Raw genomic sequence first — 10,379 nt, 5'->3', positions numbered from 1 at the left:
TATCCTATACGTATTGTGCTCAGTTTGATCATGAAACAATAAACTGTCCTACGTTGATCACAAAGATGCGCGAAAAAGGGGTATTCTAGCCTTCCCTGACTTAGAATATACAAATGATGAGGTCTGAACTGCGCGAAGAGGACCTGAATGTAAATATGATGCTCAGAAGTGGTGTGGCCAGGGGAGAGGATAAAGGAAAGCAGCCAGAGGAAAATATGTGGGTTCGCAAGGCTCCTGCAAAGGAACCCAAGTTTGACTTAGAACGTGCAAAGGAGACATTAATGGAAGCTGAGAAGAGCTTCACGGAGGCCTCCACTTCAGGTAGTAAGGATCAACCAAAGCCAGGAATGGATCCTTCAATGCTTACTACCTTTCTGGAGACATGCATGAAACTGCTGCGAGACAACAAGGTGGTTAAAGGACTACAAGAACTGATCACCAGGTGTGCAGGGTCAAGGGAACCGTGCATCGTCCAGAAATTAGGGAAGCATGCATTGCACACTGGAAGAGAAATGAGGTTGACTGCACAAATTGGGGAATATGAAATGGATTAGGTAATCCTAGATATGGGTTCAGATGCGAATGTATTACCAAAGCAAACATGGGAACATATGGGCAAGCCCGCGTTACAGTGGTCCCCTATTCAATTACGAATGGCGAACCAACAAAATGTTTTGCCCATGGGAAGGTTGCAAGGGGTAACAGTTGATACTGAAGGCGCGAGCACACAAACGGATTTTGAAGTGATAGAGATTATCGATGACAGCAATCGCTATCCCGCTTTGTTAGGAATAGACTGGGCCACCGATATGAACAGAGTCATCAATCTAAAGAAGCGCAAAATGATCTTCGAGAAAAAATCACTATGCATAGTAGTTCCACTGGACCCAGCCGAAGGAGCGCGCTACACTGAACCAGTGCGTGACGATGAAAGCAATGATGATCTTGATTGTATTGACAAGATAACTACGCAAGACAAGGATTGGGTGAATCTGACTACAGAGGGAAGGGTCTCATGGGAGCACGAAAGCTCCTGCACTTTAGATTCAGACGAAGAAGTAGAGCGCTGGCAGAATTGGTTGCATGAAGTGACAACGCTGAATTGCAACATGATGATTAGATCCCTGCGTTACGTGACAATAGAGGCACAGGAGCTGTCGACATATGATGGATTGATAGCGATGGATGAATTTTTGAGAAAATTTGAAAGCGTAGTAACTAAACAGCAGCGGTTCAATGCATTAAAATGGGCGCTGCGCGCAACACCCGCATGATGGTGGGGTACACATCAAGAAAACTTTGAGGACCGGTGCGGATGTAGAAGGATGATGTGCCTATGGTTTGGAAGCCCTCAGCTTTGAACGAGAGTCGGGCAACCAAGACGAAGCAGCTTGCAAGGCCACCTGTGTCGATGGGTACAAACGTGTGCTATACAGTCCACATAAGCACACCCCAAACTAAGGATCAAAAATCGAAACAAGATGCAATAGCAAGAAAGACGAAGCACACCACAAATATTCCATGTAAAAGCATTCGAGAAGGTTTGCAAAATCCTAAACCAAGTTCACCAGGTGAGATGAATTGATTGGGACTTGCGCATACCAGCGGTTCGATGGGCTTATAGGGCCATGTGCAAAAACATGAGCACAGAGATGATTCCGAAGCTGAAGAGCAGAATTGGGACCAAAATTTTGGAAGAAAGGCATCCTCACGCAATAGCTCTCACAGGTGGGACAGCACACGACGACCCGAACGAAGTAATTATGTAGTTACATGAAGCCATTTAGCGAGGGAACCTTAAGCTTCACGAACTCGAAGAAGATTGGGTACGACTGAGGAAGAAAAGCATGTTAATGAACGCGAAGATCAAAAACCTGGAAAACGAAATCGCGCAAGCATGTCACATCAATGGACTCAGCGTGACCAGACAAGTTATGAACAACCAGACTCTTGTATTAGAAGATTGTTGCTGAGCATTTGTGACTCTGCTACCATGGCTGCGACCGCACCTTACCAGAAAAAGTAACTAGGGGAGCACACCGCATAACGGAGAATGTGCGGCACTGACTATCGTGAGGGTAATTGAGGAGTGCCCACGAGCTAGTCTGGAAGATGAGGTGAAGCCTCGCACAAGTGGTGTGACCACTTGAATATCCATCAGGAGCACAGTCTCAGCGCTCCAAGCAGTTGAAAGAGAGGGTGGGACTCTAAAAGAGTCTGTATGGGAGCTATGCAATAAGGGGGTTGCGTGCAAGATCAGTATGTCACAAGGGTCATGCCCGCACATAGGGGGCTGTGCTATCACATGGGTAGGCTGGGAGGTGACCGTTGGTGTCACTGTTCATGACAAGATGTCCAATTTAAGGTAAAGAGGAGTGGGCGATGGGCAATTAAGACACGAATTAAGAGCTAGATTTAGGACGATCTACCACCAAGAAGGAATTAATGACTCAAAAGTGGGAGGAATTGTTGAATTCAAATTCAAAAGATGCTATAAAATCCCCAGGGCTAGCCATGAGGCAACACTTGGTTGTGTGAAAATTGAGAAGTTACAGAGTAGTGAGCGCCGCGTACTCTTACCACCCTTGACTATAGACATGATGACTGCTGCCAGAACAAGAGTGTGATTTGTCGAAGATACCGCGGAGCCCCATATGGCCCATGAGGAGCCTGGAGAGGTGGCAGTTGCACCAGAAGTTCCAAAATCACCACGAACGCTGCGACCAAAGAAAGATAAGAAGACTATGGGCCCAGTCCGTGTATCCCCAAGAAACCCATGGTTTGGCAAATTGTCAATGACAGAAAAGGGAAAAGCCATCACCATTGAATCAGACGAAGAGGAGGAAGACTTGCAAGCTCTAATCGCTCAAATTGAGGCACAAGACGATGTGGCAGAGGATGTCTCACCAATGCCTTCCGCAACAAAGTTACCTATGTACGTCCCTCCATGGAAAGGGAAGGCCAAGATACCGAAAGACCTGGAGGCCATGAAGAGTGCACTCCAGACCCCGCTCCTCCTCGACGGTATAATGTTTGACGGTCCACCTTTGGGATGAATACCTACCATGAAGTTCAAGGATTGGGACCTCGCGGACAATGAGAAGTTCCCACACCTGGCCATGAAAAGTTTAATGAAGCAGAAATGGTTGCGCGGTGTGGAGAAGGCTGGGTTACTCCATCTACGATGGATACCCCACTACCACCGTGCGCCCATCACCATTTTTGTCATCAGGCAACTGTTGTGCCTGGTGCATGATGGGTATCTCTGGCTGGAAGAGCCTATTCCCATCACAACCGACCTAATTCACAGAATTTCTCAACTGCCCTTCAAAGGACATGACCCCGCAGCCATAGTGGGAAAAAGCAGTGACTTGGCCCTCGTAGAAGCCATGAAGGCCAAGTATAAACTAGAGAAGAGAAAGTGGGGGTACGCAATAGCAAGCATTAAGGACAAAGGGGTGCGCGTAGCCACCCAGCTGCTGGCCGGCAAGCTGATGAGGAAATGTCGCGCTGACAAAGTACTAGCATCTGTGATTGCATTGGCAGAACAATGCATGGAGGGGGTACAATTCAACTGGGTGCAGTTCCTCTGCAAGGAGTTTTTGATGAATTGCAAGGAGGCCCAAGAGTAGGGTAAGACCTTCCACTATGCATGGTTGCTCTTATCCATCTTGTTGGTTGCAGGGGAACTACCAGAGGACAGCCAGTTTCCCAGTATTGAGGGTGATTTGCCTGAAGCAGTGAGGTACACCTCACTCTGGGCTACAAAGGACGTGATGAGGATTCACGAGACGAAGGTGTTCTGGGTGTTCATGGAGGCGAGCATCCGAGTGTGGATCCATCGGCGGCCGCACCTGTCTCCCACGGTTTATAACAACTTGCAGAGCTCGGCAAATTTCAAGGCGGATATGCATAACCTGTATATCCGGGCGCGCAAGGATCCAGTGCAGAAATGGGTGAAGCTTTCGTTCATCGCAATAGATGATGCGATCTTCATGGTAATGTTGTCATGGCATCCAGAGTGGCACGCCCTAGACTTGGTAGAAATGGAGAAAGTCGCAGCCCAGCAAAGAAAGAAGGACACCAAACTGCACATCACGCAGCTGGATGAAAAGAGGCACTAGGAACAAGAAGCAGCCACACGGTAGAATACAGTCGATGTAGCAACAGTGGCGTAGATGGCAGAAACCACAACAGCGCCAACAAAAGAGCCCGAGGAGGGCCAGGAGATGTCCATTGGGCAATAGATTGGGGAAGTGGACATGGCAGAAGAGCGTGCGGACCCCAATTCAGCATCGACCCAACTCAACTGGCCACATTCCCCTAAGAAAAAAGCTCCCAGGAAGAAGGTAAAGGTGACAAATATGTTCGTCAACCTGATCGCGCTCACAAAAGGTGATCTGTTTGACATCGGTGAAACGGTTCGTGAGGTCACAAAGGATGCGCTCCAGGAAATGAGGATGGAGCACAACACTGTGTTGGGGGTGCTCAACACGCAACTACAAGGCTTACAGGTACATCCCCCCAAATAGGTACAATGGCTCCATATGTCACAGCAGGAACCACAGAAGCCAGACAGACGTTGCACGCCCGTAGGGACAACCCTTTCATGTTGCCCGAAGGCACCCTAACAGTAGCAAGCGAGGTTGACCGGGCTGCAATGAGCAGCATGAAAGGCGTCGGCTTAAACTTGGCAGCCTTGTCATGTGAAACTCTGTACCAGTTACAGGATGGGGTCATCACAGAGCTCCACGCTAGGGAAGGCTGCGTGATCCAGGTTTTGAACGAGCAGAAAATCAACATGGATCAGCTCAGCCTCCAGTGTGATGTGTTGGTTGTGCAAGCTTGCGGACTAGAGCAGGCAATAGAGGATGCATGTAGGAGCATCCCAGAGTTGGTTGTCCTGGTAGAGCTACCAGCAATAGAGTGGGTCCACAGATTGGCAGCCGGAGTCCGCGAGGCCAGGGAGTAAATGGCAAAGGTTCAATTGGAACTGAACCTACAGATCATCGAGCTACGGTTGAAGGCGCAACCTTCCACACCCCCAAATGTCAGAGAGCAGCATGCCCGCGCTATCCAAACAGGGTTGGAACAAATTGGCCAAGCGGTACAAGACTGCACCGGGATATTGGATCAAGCACTAACCACGCTTACATACCTGCAGGAAGATCCAAACTTGTAGCGCCTGGAGACAGAGGTGCGCGAGTTGCAGCAGGAGTATGAAAGTGTTCGGGGAACCGTGCAAACGGTTGTCCTTACTCAAAAACTCGCCAAACTCTAGCAGGAAAGGGCACTAAAGGACCAATTAGACATCGCACGACAAAAGAAGCCCTGCTTAAAGCGCAAATCCAACCATGGATCGATGAAGCTTTCACAATTATAGCTACCATTGAAGGAAAGCTGGCACAAATACAAGAACTCTATGCAGTTAGACAAGAATGTGACCCTGCTCATGAAGGTTTAGAGATACGCGTGCAGCAAATACAACAGACAACGGAATAGTGTGTCGCGGACACCCAAGCTGCACGATACCTTCTGGATGGACTCCGTGCAAAGATCAACGCACCAGTAGAGTGACTCAGGACGAGTCACAATGATTGTGTTGGGGGCTTGTTGGGCATGGGATCCCCCGTAGCAGGTTTTGGGACTTAAAGCCCGAGTTTTGGTCAATCGTATTGTAAGACTCCGCGAAGTACAGGTGTGGAGCGCGAAAGTCTAGGATGAGTCATAAGGTTGTCTGCCCTAAGAATTGTAAAATAATGTAAAGTTGTTTCGGCCTACCCATGGTCTGTGGACCATGGATTATATAAATAGAGTGAGGCTCTAAGTGTAAAGAGAGTGTTTTTTGGGCAAGCAAGTAATAGATAAATGCAAAGGCATGGTTAGAGGATAGAGGGAAAATCAAAGTGTACAGGGTCGTAGTAGTAGGAAGAGGCTCTGCAGCTGAGTGCGTAGAGGCCTAGTAGAGTCCACAGCTAAGTGCGCATCCCCTTGCAGCTGAGTGCGCAAGGCAGAGTCAGGTTTGTAAGTGGGATTGTACTTGAAAAGGAATACTAATAAAGATAAGTTTGATTCAGCATTTATGTTTCTATTTATCTTTATGCATTTATATTGTTTATGATTATGCACACTTACCTGAATGTTGAATGAATTAATAAGAATATTGGGCCCTCACCAGTTAAGTTAAGCACTAATATAATAGCGCAGTAAGGATAAAGATCAGGGTGGTACTTTCTTCGTGCCCTTATAGAGGTGCGCGGAGGTAGTGGCACAGGTCGCGAGGGATAGACAGCTATGCGGAGTAGTGCAAGTGCGCAGGTTCGGACCGCAAACCTCCAAAAACTTCATCAAGACATGCCTAGGGTGCAGAAACCTAGTTCCAGCACCCTCCCATACAACTTCAGGGGAGACCTCAATCCGCGATCTGCTCACTGTTGCCGAAAGGGCTAGTAGCACCGGGATTTGCTTGGCTAAATCACTTCCGAACCTGGGTCAGGCCCCACTAAGCCAACATTGATTCCAAGATGTATGAAGGAACTTTCTCCAAGTAGTTGTTATCATAAATGAAATTATCATGGGTGATTTTTTAGATTTAATTGTCATGAATTTAGTCTTGTCAGTATTGATAGTCATACTCATCTTGGAGTAGAAACCTTAGAGAATTCTTAGTTTGTTGTCGAGGCTTTCATGGTTCATTTCCAAAAGAACAATACTGTTATCATAAAGGAGGATAGATATGACCATACCAGTAAGTGTGGGGCCATGGCACCTTTCTTCTTCCAAACACTCTTATAGATTATCAATGTATATGCCAAAAAGGGTAGGGGATAAGGGACAGCCTTGCTTGAAACCAATATTGCATTTAATTTCTTCCAACCAACCCTCATTGTTCTAAAGCTTGGAAATAACATTCTCATACAACCTAGTCATAACAACCCTCAACTTGAGAAGAACCACTATCTCTTCTAACCTCTTCCATAGCTTTTTCCTAATAATGGTATCAAAATATTTTTCAAAGTCAACAAAACAACATAAGAAATCAATTTTATTATTGCAGAATAATAATAAGGATAGTAGTTGTGTATATTATTATTGTAATTGATAAGAGTAACGAATGTTATTTTTGTAATTTTAAAAATTATTTGTAGGGAGGATATATAAGGTTGTTCCATAATTTTATTATTTTTTTATCAATGAACAAGTAGGAAAAGGACTAATTATTTTTATAAATGGGAAATGGCCAATTTACCTTACTTCTATTTTCTTCTTTTTTTTCCCGGGGAAAAAGGAACATATTTTATTTATAGAAAATAAAATGCATTTGTAGTATATGTTGCAACATTCAAAAGGGCCCATTAGCCTCAAGAAAACTATGGTCTACTTTTAAAAAATAATCTGATCATTTTACCAAAAAAACACAATTTCATCTTCTAAATGACATCCAAAAAAGAGGCAGACCCACTGAGTGGAAGATGTGCAAGTAGTTGATTTCATATGTTGTGTATATTTCCCAAACAGATAAGAACAAGTTTTTGGATAAGCCTGGAGACTTGGTATATGTTACTAACTAGATTTTTAAAGACAAAAATTGCCAAGGATAGAGGAAATATCATAAAGAAGCATGTTGAATGAAACAAAGCATGGAAAATTGTTGCATTTATGTTGTGCCATGTAATCAAAAAATTGATGATGAGACTTTGTTTGTCCGATAAAGACTATCAAAAATATAGTAGTTGAAGAGAAAAAGTACTAATGTAAACCAATTGATATATGCTTATCAGATAAGATATGCTAATAGTATTGAAAGTTGTGGAGGAAGTTTGATGTGATAATTATGCCCATGGGCATAGTTGGTGGATCATAATGATGCCCTCATGGATTTCGTGGATTTCCCACTGTCCTTTATTCTGCACCAACCCTCTCTTCGAAAGTTGATCGGCCAAATGATTTTGTTCCTTGTAGATGTGTGAGAAAGACACAGGGGCTTCACTCAATGAACCTATGACATATCACATGTGTTCGTGGCATGCTAAACAATACCCTTAATTTGACTACATATTGGAAAATACCTCTAAAAATCACATTATTTAACCCCATACCAATACGAAACCAATACACCTTACCAATTTAAAAAACTCCTACTTTCACTAGATATCGTAGGTATCCATTTTTTCATTAACCTTTTTTATACCCCTTTATATTTTTTCATTAACTTTGAGCTTCATTTTTTATACCTATCAATATAACCCTTTATATCCCTCAATATATTATGTCATTTTTTCCTAAATATATATCCCCCAATATGAATGCACGTGGTATGGTATTGCTCTCCCAATGACGCCCTATTGGAGAAAGATATGTGAGAAAAAGATTTGGTTTTACGAAGAACATTTTGATGTAATGAAGGAGGGTTTAATATTTTAGCCTATAGGTTCCTTTCATCCATTTGATGACAACAAAGAAGCCTTTGTATATATGAATCTCATTGAGATGAAGAAAATAAGTAATCAACAAAATTGATTTGAGAGTGAAAATTTTTACATAGTTATTTGAAGCATACTCAATGTTACAGGAGAAAGTGAAGGAATGAAAGTTAGTCAAATAGATGGTTCCTCTTAAGCTTCCTATAGTAGGATTTTTTTTTATGCCCCATCAAAGAATTCCCATGGTTTGTATTTGATGATTTCCACTTCATTTCTATGTCTGATTTGAGTAGATGTGGGAGGTTTTGGAACAGATGATAATAAAGCCAAACTATTTAAAACCACTCTAAGAAAGGATTTTCCTTTAATTTCGAAAATGGAGTTATTCCTTTCCAGCCAAATGCCCCAACAAATAATCAGAATGAGTGCTTGTATTTTCTTAGGAGGTTTCCTCTCTAGTCAATCTTTTAGGCACATATCCACAGAGACCCCATTTCATTGATGTAATTTACGTATATATTTCTGAATTTCAATCCAAAACTCTAATAGTAAAGGGGAAATTTATGAAAAGATGCAGAATGTCCTCAAAATTTTACATACAAAGTGGGCATCTACTAGGACCAGAGAAGGACCTTTTCTGTAAGATATCACATGTTGGTGCTTTGTTTTTAAGGAGTAGCCACATAAATAATTTTTCTTTGGGCAAGCAAGTTTGTTCACAGATCTTTTTTACCCATAGGGAGGAGGGTATGCATGTGGTTGATGGGCTAAGGATAAATAACCAAATTTGAGGTTGTAGCTACCTTAGGGGACATTATATAAAACCAAAGTGTCGTGTATTAGAGAGAGATACAAGATTATGACATAGAGTTTCAAGGTACATGTTCCATTTTTCATCTAGATCCCCCTCCAATAGCAAGTCAACAAATTTCTTCCATGATTTCTGGCCCATCATACCCATATGAGCATATGCCTATTGTAAGAAAAAAATTCCATGATTTTGAAATACCTGAATGCATTGATCAGAGAGGATATGAGAATACCCACAACTTATCCATGGATCTTTCCCTACAAGTAGCATAGTTTTAAAAATCGACTAGCTTGAAACCAGAAACCAATCAAACCACCAGTTCATTTGATGACTAGGTCAATCTGGCACAAAAAACTAGTTAAGGCCTCCTCTTCACCCGAAATTCAGAAAAAATCGTCCCTAACCAGCCGGTTTATGGTCCAACTAGCCGATTCCATCCTAAACTGGTTAGTTCACTACCAAGGTTGTGGCGGACCCGCATAGTACAATTTAGGAAGGTTCCAGGGTGTTTTGGAGGGAAAATAAGGGTTGTTTCCCTCCAAAAAAATCCTCTCCAAGCCTTTAAAAGGAGCTTACCCTTCTCATTTTTCTCATACATCTCATTTGGAGTTTTTGTGAGTTTTATTGGGAGCTTGGATAGTCTTGAGTTTTCGCTGGAGTAGTGGATACGCAAAGAGTTTGAGCTAAGTAGTAGTCATCATGCCTCCAAAATCCAAGGACACTGCATGGACTCATTGTGATATAATTGATGGAAAAATGATTTGAAAATATTGCCAAAAATCTATTGCGGGAGGGGGTATTAACGAGTTCAAATAACACTTGGTTAGGATAGGAGACCATTTGGAGAACCAAAAGAAGTAATAGGGCATATTAGGGTAGAATACCTTCAGAAGTTTGAGACTCAAGTCATTGAACAAATAGAGAAGTTTGTGACTCAAGAAGTTACAAAGTTTGGGAGTTGAGACTCAACCAACTGAGTTTGATCATGATGAGAAGTTTCAAGTGATAATGTTGATCACTAATATCATATATGTAGATTTGTAGTAGGCCAGTGGCCCCATAGTTTGTAGGCTTTATTTTTGAACTCTAGAGGCCATTTAGAGCCTCATTAATTATATATTTTGTTGTTGATATGCATTGCACTT

Source organism: Pinus tabuliformis, chromosome 8 (genome assembly GCF_031772625.1).
Source record: "Pinus tabuliformis cultivar Carrire ecotype Pingquan chromosome 8, CPIR1, whole genome shotgun sequence".
NCBI lineage: Eukaryota > Viridiplantae > Streptophyta > Pinopsida > Pinales > Pinaceae > Pinus > Pinus tabuliformis.
Note: the sequence above shows the minus strand (reverse complement) of the source record.